Here is an 11732-nt window from a genome sequence, read left to right on the forward strand (position 1 = left end):
AATTCCATTTACCATTTATTGCAGCAAAAGGGAACACACACCACGGGGAGCTAAGGGGAGTCTCAGAAAAATGGTCTTAGAAAGACTCTATTATAGTATATGTTCTTTGATTGGATGATTTGGGGAAAATTGTTGGGGTAGCAATGGAAAATTTGGTCATACTTTTTATTTTATTTATTTAGTTTTTAATATGAAATTTATTGTCAAATTGGTTTCCGTACAACACCCAGTGCTCATCCCAACAGGTGACATCCTCAGTGCCCATCCCCCACCTCCTCTGCCTCCCACCTCCCATCAACCCTCAGTTTATTCTCAGTTTTTAAGAGTCTTTTATGGTTTTGCTCTCTCCCTCTCTTTTTTTTTTCCTTCCTTCCCCTCCCCCATGGTCTTCTATTAGGTTTCTCAGGATCCACATAAGAGTGAAAACATATGGTATCTGTCGTTCTCTGCATGACTTATTTCACTTAGCATAACAGTCTCCTGGTCATACTTTTTAAAGTCTCAGTATTCATAAATATGGGTCATTCTGGATCATTTATCCCAGACATTTCATTAATGAAATACATCAAATATGAGTTTGAGAAACAGTGAAATAGGAAGTTCTCAATAAATGTGTGCCCATAGTTTCTTATATCCAATAGCTCAAATGTAGCACATGATCAAAAAATTTTTTTAATCTAAGGGTGCAATGAAAGTCTGAAAACATTTCACAGCTGTCAATTTCAGCTTACTCAGGCTTTAAGTGACAATTGTGAATTTTATATATCTTAGGACAAAAGGAACTGCAAAAACAAAATCATAAACTTTTTTCAGTAATCACATTGATGGTGATACTATTTTGTTCATATTATGATTCTAAGACTGTTGCATGTAATGTGGAAAAAGCAAGTGAGGGATTATATTGGTATCAATGAGAATGGAAATTTTGCAATAGGAGAAAGGAAATAGATTTAAATTCATGTGTTAAGAAATAAATCGTGAGAGGGGCGCCTGGGTGGCGCAGTCGGTTAAGCGTCCGACTTCAGCCAGGTCACGATCTCGCGGTCCGTGAGTTCGAGCCCCGTGTCAGGCTCTGGGCTGATGGCTCAGAGCCTGGAGCCTGTTTCCAATTCTGTGTCTCCCTCTCTCTCTGCCCCTCCCCCGTTCATGCTCTGTCTCTCTCTGTCCCAAAAATAAATAAACGTTGAAAAAAAAAAATTAAAAAAAAAAAAAAGAAATCGTGAGAAAGTGGAGGCAATTTCAGAGTACAAAATTTTTTTTAATTAAGAAATCTATTGGAATCCTTTGCAATAATGGATTAGAGAAGATGCATCATATGATCATTTCAATAGAATTTGATAAAAATTCAATTCACTTATAAAAATTCTCAGTGACTTCGAAGGAAATTTCCTTGGGGCAGCTGAGTGGCTCAGTGGGTTAAGCATCTGACTCTTGGTTTGGGGTCAGGTCATGATCTCATGGTTTGTGAGATCCAGCCCTGCATTGGGTTCTGTGCTGACAGCGCAAAGCCTGCTTGGGATTCTCTCTCTCTCTCAAACTATAAATTTCAAAAAAACAAATAAATAATAAATAATGGGAGCAATTAAAGATTGCTGGCATTATCAAAGAATTATCTTCAGAAGACTGATGTAATAACTGTATGTGAATAGATTGAAGTAACAAATGTCTAAAAGGGAGGGAGTCATCTACAACAGTGAGAAAGTTACCACAGAACAGTTACTGTAAACCACCAGGAATAGTGCAAAACCAGGGCACAAGGAATAATTAGACTTGGTGGGTTCTTGGTCATAATGAAGATCATTATTGGGTAAGAAAATATTTCAAATGGGACCAATAAGATGTTCAGAAGTAGAGGCACCTGGCTGGCTCAGTCAGAAGAGCGTGTGACTCTCGATCTCGGGGTCGTGAGTTTGCACCCCACATTGGGTATAGAGATCTACTTAAATAAAAATAAAACTTAAAAAAATATATGCAAATTAGGTAAGTGGGGAATCTCATTAAGCCTAGAAGGTTTCCAGCTCAGATATGTGGGTGTGGTGGGCAGACAGATGTGTACCTGGGTGGAGGTTGGGGGAACATGGAATGAATGCTCCCGGAAAACATGCATTTTAAGAGAAGAGGCCAAAGAACAAGAGCCCAGTCTGCAACAGAGCAGTGGTCTCTGGAGGAAAGATGATCCCAACTCGAGCATAGTGACTGGCACTCATATTGCCTCCTCATCCCAACTCAACTAGACTCAAAAAATTGACAGGCGGAAGAGTCTTAAAATGAAGCACAACATTGGAACCCCAGAAGTTCTCCAACAAAATAATGTAATGCACAGAAGAGAGGCATTCTCCATCTTATCCAGGGACACAGACTAAAGGCACCTTAAGGGCTTTAGCACATCAGGGGTGTGCTATGCTGAATGTGCCCAGATATTGACAAACTCGGGCACAGTGGAGTAGCCTAGGTGTGCCAGCAGGGGGCATGGTGTCCAGCAGAGCAGAGCAGAGGCCATGTTCATTAGAAGACCTGTGGTGTGAGTGAGGGAAATGGCAACACCTGATAAGAGTGAATTCCTTTACCAAACAGAAGTCAGACATCACTTGGGGCCTAGGCTGTACTTGGAGTGGGAGGCAGGCATTATATAGATCTGCATGTAGGATCAATGAGTCCGTAATATATGAATGAGTTGGTATTAATAATGTACTCCATTTATTCTCAGAGGCTGGTAGTTCAGGTTATGAATTTTTCTTACTCTTCTATTTCAGACAAGTAGCCTACATCCATAAAAAGTTCAGTATAGCTGGCCTGAGGGAGTTTGCTTGGAGAATACAATTAATACAATTAGCAGTATGAGGAAGGGTCTGAAGATTGATGCCCTTGAAAGCCACACTGAAAACCAGAGAGCAAATTCAGCAGCCGCAGGTAATACAGGTTCTTCAGCAGAGTAGGAAAGCGCTGCAGGTTTCTGAGGAACATCATTTGGGGGATTTAGTACAAGATGGACTGGAAAAAAGAAAGGATGGAGAAAGTAGAGCATAAAGGTGATGGCCGTCGCTGGTTTTGGAGCCTGATCCTCCTTCTCTCTTGCTAACTGTATCGTTGTGTGTTTCCCTACAGTTTTAATAAGGATTAGAGCAAATACAACGATATATGTAAAATCTGTAGCCTGGTTCCTCAGGTAGTGATAGTTATTATTGTTTCTCTAAAGTAGTAAGGGCTTTGAATAGGGGATGATAAATGTCAAGAAAAAGGAAGAGATTTTTTCCAGAGGAAATATTGGCTTATTTGGTGATTGACTGCCAACGTGTGGTCTAGAGTAAATATTATGGACCAAATGTTCAGTGTTCCTCCTAAAACGTATATATGGAAGTCCTAACCCCCAAAGTAATGGTATTTGAAGGTGGAGCCTTTGCAAGGTAACCAGGTTTAGGTTGGGTCATGACAGTGGGACCCACCCCCCCCCCCAGCATGCACACACAAAAAGGGGTCATGTGAGCACTTAGTAAGATGGCTGTGGTCTGCTAGCCCAGAAGAGGGTCCTTATCAAGAACCAAGTCTGCTGGCACCTTGATCTTAGACTTCCCAGCCTCCAGAACTCTGAGAAATAAATATCAGCTGTTTACCCCAGTCTACGGTATGTTGTTATAGCAGCCCAAGCTAAGACAGTGAAGATTCAATAATTACATCTCTAGCTCAGGTTCTTTTCTTTCTTTTTTTAATGTTTATTTATTTATTTTGAGAGAAAGAGAGAGAGAGAGAGAGAGAGAGAGAGAGAGAGAGAGAGAGAGAGAAAGAGAGAGAGTGCAAGCAGGGGAGGAGCAGACAGAGGCAGAGAAAGACAATCCCAAGCAGGCTCTGCACTGTCAGTACAGTGGCTGGATCTCACAAACTGTGAGATCATGACCTGAGCCCAAATCAAGGATCGGATGTTTAACCAATTGAGCCACCCAGATGCCCCTTAGGTACTCTTCTGATTTAGATGGTCTGGGATGGGGCCTGAACATCCGTATATTTAAGTTTCTTCAGGAAGAATCCACCATGCAGCCAAGTCCAGTGCATTAGACTTGAGGTCTCTTAAGAGTTCAGAGTGAGGTCTTACATGTCTTCAATTCCTCAGAGAGCCCAGAAAATTGCTCTGAGCATGGAAGTTACTTGAGCTTTTATTGCAATGAATAGTAATGGGGAAATTGGCAAGCAGTAAAAGAATTTGGTTGTCAACATGTTAAATTTCAACTTTTGGCTGGATGTCCAAGTAAAATCATGCTGCAGGTAGCTGGTAGCACAGGACTGGAGAGAATGTGCACATACGTATTTGGGAATCATTTAAATGCATGTGGCAGCCAAATGTGTGGTTAATATATCAAATTCTTGAGGCCTCAATTAAAAGCATTAGATGCAAGGTAAATTAATATAACCAGCTAAAATTGAATTTAAAAACATTAGCTGTGGGGGGTGCCTGGGTGGCTCAGTTGTTTAAGCATCCAAACCTTGGTTTCAGCTCAGGTCATTATCTGTTTAGTGAGTTTGTGCCTTGCATTGGGCTCTGTGCTGACAGCACGGAGCCTGCTTGGGATTCTCTATCTCTCCCCGCCCCCCTGCTCCCAAATCACACTGTCTCTGTGTCTCTCAAAATAAATGAATAAACTTAAAAAAAAAATTAGCTAGAGAACATAGCTTGTATGGAGAAACAGTATTTGGACCAAATGTATCCATTTCAAGGTCAAAGGTAAGTAAGAAATAAAGTACCCTGTACAAAATTTACTTGATCACCAAGTTATCTTGTGGGGGCTTCTTCATAATATTAATAAAGTGGATATATTGTTGAAGTGCTCCCCAACATTGACTCCACTTCTTCTGGTAAAAGTACTTGTTTCTCTTCAGAGGACTAGCTTGACCCCACTGTATACAGTCTTGTCAATTAAGATGCCCCAAAGCTTTCCCAGCCAGAGCTGTGCCAATATCCAAAGCCCAAAACTACTGAAGTTGATTAATTCTGATAACAGAACCCTGAGAACAGTTCTAGACCCCAAACTATTCAGGTTTCTCTCACCTCCAGGGCCTCATTCTATGTTTTTTCACTTGAATCTGTAATTACATACTTTGCCACTATTTACTTCCCCCTAAGTTAGAGTCCATTCCTCTTGCTTGCAAGTCAAGAACTCTGAGAGCCATGTATCTTCTTTCTCTCCTTAAGCCTGGCTCAGATTTTCTAACCTCAAGTCTTAACCATAGAAATATAGACAGGACTGCCTGGGTGGCTGAGTCAGTTAAGCATCCACCTCGGCTTTGGCTCAGGCCATGATCTCATGGTTCGTTAGTTTGAGCCCCGCTTTGGGCTCCGGCACTGGTGGCACAGAGCCTGCTTGAGATTCACTCCCTATCTGCCCTTCCCCTACTCGCGTGAGCACGCCCAATAAATAAAACATTTAAAAATACAGACATTAAGTAAATGAACATTAAAAAAAAAAGAAGTATTCACAGACATTACATGGAAGTTCAGATAATAGACTATCAGTGTCTGGGAGGCCATTAGATGGTTGGAATAATCCTGGCTAGCAAGCTGTTCAGGCCAGCAAGTTGGGAATCAAGGCCAGTCCTCAGTACCAGGGAGGGGTGATAGCAAGAGGCCTAGGATAAAACTTAGGTCCACACAAAACCTGCATGCTAATGTTTATAGCAAATTTATTCACAATTGCTAAAACTTGGGAGATAACCAAGATGTTCTCCAGTAGGTGAATGGATAAATAAACTGTGGTACATCCAGAGTTTTGAATATTATTCAGCAGTAACTATCAAGCCATGAAAAACATGGAGGAACCTTCAATGCATATTACTGAGGGAATTAAGCCAATCTAAAAAGGCTGTATACTGTATGATTCCAATATATGGCATTCTGGAAAAGTCAAAAGTATGGAGACAGTAGGATCACCAATTGTCAGGTGCATGAGTGGGGAGATGCATAGGCAGAGCACAGAAGACTTTTAGAACAGTGAAATTCTGTATGAGACTATAATGATGGATCATGTCATTATACATTTGTCCAAACCCATAGAATGGACAACACCAAGAGTGAAACCTCACGTAAACTGTGGACTTTGGGTGATCATGTGTCAACGTATTCATCAGTTGTTAACAAGTATACTACTCTGGTGGGGGATATTAACAGTGGGGGTGGCTATGGATGTGTGGGGGCAGGGTGTATGTGGGAAATCTCCGTACCTTCAGCACAATTTTGATGTGAACCTAAAACTGTTCTAAAAAATGTTTCCAAAAAAATCTTCCTTTCTTCAACAGCTGTCAATCCAAATACCATAGCACTCTTGCTAGGGTCAGACATTACCTCTTCCTCCTTCAGGGAGCTGGAGGATATTTGTGAACAGAGTAGACTCTTCATATCAGACAGAGTTGGAATCCAGTAGCTTCTATGCAAGGCTGGCTTCATGGGTGAGTCCATTTCACAGGACTCAGTGCTTACAAGGGCCTGTACATGGGGCACCTGGCTGGCTCAGTCGGTAGAGCATGTGTCTCTTGATCTTAGGGTTGTTAACTTCATCCCACGCTGGGGGCAGAACTTTACTTAAAAAACTGGGGGGACTGCACTTGGCTTAACACTTTACCATCACGGTCTTGTAATTCTTATTTTTGAATGAAGAATACATTTTTATTTTGCACTGGGGCCCATTACTTCTATGCCCTGGGAGTATCACTTCTTCACCATCACCAATATTACCAAACTCTATCTAAATTCCTTGAGAAAGTCTTTCATTGCCAGTATTTAAAATCCAAACATATTATTTCAAAAATAATATATATGCGTGGATTGTCTCCATTATACGAGTAGGGGATTGGGAGAGGAAGCACAAGCCAGAAACTTCAGGTCCTTTAAGTGGGTGCCAGATGTCTAATGGAGTGAGGGAAGGATGCAAAAACAAAACAGGCTGGGCACCATAAAAGATTGTCTCTGGGGATGTCACAATTCTAGAATTTGACCTGTTTAGCTTCAATTGAACATAGAAAAATAAAACTCGGGAAGTCATCAAAATCCTTGAGGAGAAAGTAGGCAAAAACCTCTTTGACGTTGTCCACAGCAACTTCTTACTCAACACGTCTCTGGAGGCAAGGGAAACAAAAGCAAAAATGAACTACTGGGACCTCATCAAAATAAAAAGCTTCTGCATGGCGAAGGAAACAATCAGCAAAACTGAAAGGTGACCTAAAGAATGGGAGAAGATATTTGCGAATGACATATCAGATAAAAGGTTAGTATCCAAAATTTATAAAGAACTTATCAAACTCAACACCCAAAAAACAAATAACCTAATGAAGAAATGGGCAAAAGACATGAATAGACACTTCTCCAAAGAAGACATCCAGATGGCCAACCGACACATGAAAAAGTGCTCAACATCACTCATCATCTGGGAAATACAAGTCAAAACCACAATGAGATACCACCTCACACCGGTCAGAATGGCTAACATTAACAACTCAGGCAATGACAGGTGTTGGCAAGGATGCAGAGAAAGAGGACCTCTTTTGCATTGCTGGTGGGAATGCAAACTGGTGCAGCCACTCTGGAAAACAGTATGGAGGTTCCTCAAAAAATTAAAAATAGAACTACCCTAGGACCCACCAATTGCACTACCAGGTATTCATCCAAGGGATACAGGTGTGCTGTTTCAAAGGGCCACATGCACCCGAATGTCTAGAGCAGCACTATCAACAATAGCCAAAGTATGGAAAGAGCTCAAATGACCACCAATCAATGAATGGATAAAGAAGATGTGGTATAGAGGCGCGTGGGTGCCTCAGTGGGTTAAGCATCTGGATTCGGCTCAGGTTGTGATCTCGCGGTTTGTGGGTTCGAGCCCCGCGTCAGGCTCTGTGCTGATGACTTGGAGCCTGAAGCCTGCTTCGAATTCTGTCATCTCCTCTCTCTGCTCCTCCCATGCTCATGCTCTGTCTCTCAATAATAAATAAACATTAAAAAATTTTTTAAAAAAAAGATGTGGTATACATATACAATGGAGTATTATTTGGCAATCAAAAAGAATGAAATATTGCCATTTGCAACTACTTGGGGGAACTAGAGGGTATTATGCTAAGCAAAATTAGTCAAAAGACAAATATCATGACTTCACTTATATGAGGACTTTAAGAGACAAAACAGATGAACATAAGGGAAGGGAAGCAAAAATAATATAAAAAGAGGGAGGGGGACAAAACATAAGAGACTCTTAAATATGGAGAACAGAGGGTTACTGGTGGGGGGGGTTGTGGGAGGGGGGATCAACCAAATGGGTAAGGGGCACTAAGGAATCTACTCCTGAAATCATTGTTGCACTGTATGCTAACTTGGATGTAAATTAAAAATAAATAAGAAACAAAACAAAAACAAAAAAAGAAAAATAAAAGTGTGCCTGGAAGGAATTTTGCCTCAGAGTGTAAAATGTAAGCAGCTCTGTTTTGCTAAGTCTTTCAGGACTCTAAGAATACAGCTCCCTTTTCTTTGAAAAGGCATGAAATTCCTACGAGATTTCTGAAGGTATTCCCAAGTCATATAGTGCTTGATTTGCAACCATTTCAGGGTTACACAGTACTTATTTCCTCTTCCTAGTGTGCTCACTATCCCTCCATCCCTCCTCAGCTCAAATAAGAAACTAAGAGGTTTCTTGGGTGTGACGGCTCCGACCCACTTCCAATGTCATTCCTTCACAACTCCATTTTCCTTCTTGCTCTGTGCATCTCCTGTGTATCTTTTTCTCTGTCAAACCGGTCTACGAGATTGCAACTTTTAAGTGAGTGAACGTATTTTAAGTGAGTTAAATTTCTAATTCTTTAATTTCCATACACAGTGCTCTGATTTGGGGGACCCTCTAGTGGCCACATCAGGAATTGTTTTAGCTAAAACGAATTTTCAAATGCACCTAAAAGATAAAGATATTAGACATACCATAAAAACTTTTAGAAGTGTGCTTTTCTGACTCCTAACTCAAGAGAGAAAAATAAAGCACCGAATTTGCCACTCTCCTTGAGAAATGCCAGGAAAGGGGTAAAGCAGCAAATCTATGGTAACACCGGAAAGATGGCAATGGCCTAGAAACTGTAAAAACTCTAGAAATACTATTTGGCTTACCTGTCATCTCCGCAACATACCAAGAAAAAGGTGAAGTAAAGACAGGAGCTGTCCGAGCCCCAGGGAGGCTCCAGGAACCAGGTAGAGCAATAGAAAGGGAAGGAGTGCACGGTGAGACAGCAAATCGAGCAGCTAATTTGAGTAGGCAGTCATTTCTGCATTAAGAAGCCTTCAGTGCAAATAGGTCCCCACAACTGCAGCAGGGCTCCCATGCCTGACACCTAACCTTACTGACTCTAATGTGGCTAGGTTGTCCCTGTACGGTGGTTGGTAATGTTGCTGGGGCCTGTGGCTGACCCCTCATGCGATGGAGCGGTTAGACAGTCTCAGCAGGACTATGGTTGTCAATAGACGTGTCTTTAGGTACCTAGACAGCGAAGGGACCAAGATTAAAATGTTTACCTTACAATTTACTTTGGGAAAACTCAACATCTTACTTTGTTCACGTTTCACAGACTTTCTGATACGAAATTTCTTTTGGAATTTTTACATATTTTTACTTGCCAAGGGTGTATAAATTCAGGAAGTATTTAGTTTAAAAAAGTAATACAACAGTTTATCTGAAGCAGATTGGTGGCCCATGAAGTCTTTTCATTAACCCTTTGAATAATAAAGGTTTAAATGGTTCGATCCTCATCAAAATCAATCTGGTCCATTGTCTTGTTTCTTAAACAATTAGGTGTTAAGATGCCGGTTTGCAATCATTCATGATATTCACTCAAGTAACTCGATCATACTTTCATCAAATAAAAACAATAGTCTCAGAGAGATAGCAATGCCCAAGATGAACACAGACTGACTTAAAAAAACCCAAAGAGGTGAGACTGGTGAAGAAAAAAACAATAAGGGGGCATTTAAGTTTTTAAATATGATGTGACCCAGCAAGGCCACTGCTGCGAATTTATATAGTGGAAACTATAAGAAGCAAAATAACTGTATGCTGCACTATGATTATTTTCATTTATTCTGTATTCTTGTAAAGTAGAAGTCAGCAAACTTTTTTAGAAAGGGCCAGAGGAGAAATGTTTTAGACTCTGCGAGCCATACAGTCTGTTCCACCTACTCGACTGCAGTTGTAACATGAAAGCATATATGGCTGTATTCTGAAAAAACTTTAAGGATACAGAAATCTAAATTTCATGTAATTTTCACGTCACCAAATTATCTTGTGATTTTCCAATCATTTAAAAATGCACAAACTACGCTGTGCTGCACGGGATTTAGCCCACGGGCTGTAGTTGTGAAGCTATGGGCTGCAGCATCATTTTCATAAGGTTGCATAGCGTTCCATTTTCTTATTAAAATTTTTCACTGTCCTAAACATCACACAGTTTTGCAGACATTTACTTCCCTCTCATGCTACCTCGGAAATCAGATATGCTACCAAAGAGTAAATGAATTCCACTCAACCTCCTTAACACTGAGTCCGCATCTTAGAAACGAAAGGTGTATGGCAGTCACAAACTGAACTGCAAGAACAGTTCTTATTTCTTATTCTGAAGTCTAGTCTCAGCTGATTATGATTTTTTATCTGTACAAAACTATAATCTCCTTTATATAAAAAAAGTAAGCACAGCAAATAAGGCTAACATTCCTTCTGACCGCCCTCCATCCTCATAGTCAATGTCCTCAGTTTACGCTAGACTTTTTCTATTAAGTTTACGTATTTTTAAATGTACATGGAAAATATAGTGTTAGTTTGACAATATTCAGTATTACTTTTTTGGTAACATACAGAGCATGTTTTGATGCAGATTATCTATTTCTTTTCTAAGAAAAGAATTCCTTTTTTTCAAGTGATGGTGTTGGGTTTTGCTCTTTTTCTCTTCCCTCACTGGGAAGCTTGCTTAACTCATGAAAAGATAAGGAGGGCCTTTGTGTCTACTGAAGTGCTTCCCCTCAAGATTATAATGCTCTCCAGAGATGTTTATGGCAAACGCCAAATGCATTTTTGAGACACTCTGAGCAAGGGAGATTTTTATGAGAATCAAGGATTTACAGATTTTCCTTTATAATGAATACCAATGTATTTAAAATCTCATTTTCAAGCAGACTTTTATAACCTTACCCTTATTTTCCCATCACCTTACTCTTACTCCCAGAGGATAATGTTTAAACTAAAAATCAAACAAAATGTGTAGTCAAAGAACCTATTAGTGATTTTTATATTGACATGTGCTCAGAAATGAAACATTTCCTTGGAAAAAGTTGAATGGATTAGATGACTACAGAAATAAAGACAATTCTAACAAATGAGCCTAAGAATTTTGGTAAGAACAGTTAGCCTGGAACAATTTAAAAGCATCTGACTAAAACAAAAGTCAAAGATACTACCTCTGAGATAAACATTTTAAAGATAATTATTAATGGTTACCGTAAATTGTGTTATAAATGGGTAATTAATTTTTTTAATGTTTTTATTTATTTTTGAGACAGAGAGAGACAGAGCATGAGCAGGGGAGGGTCAGAGAGAGAGAGAGACACACAGAATCCGAAGCAGGCTCCAGGCTCTGAGCTGTCAGCACAGAGCCTGACGCGGGGCTTGAACTCATGGACTGTGAGATCATGACCTGAACTGAAGTCGGATGCTTAACCTACTGAGCCACCC

The sequence above is a fragment of the Felis catus genome, chromosome C2 (assembly GCF_018350175.1).
Source record: "Felis catus isolate Fca126 chromosome C2, F.catus_Fca126_mat1.0, whole genome shotgun sequence".
NCBI classification, from domain to species: domain Eukaryota; kingdom Metazoa; phylum Chordata; class Mammalia; order Carnivora; family Felidae; genus Felis; species Felis catus.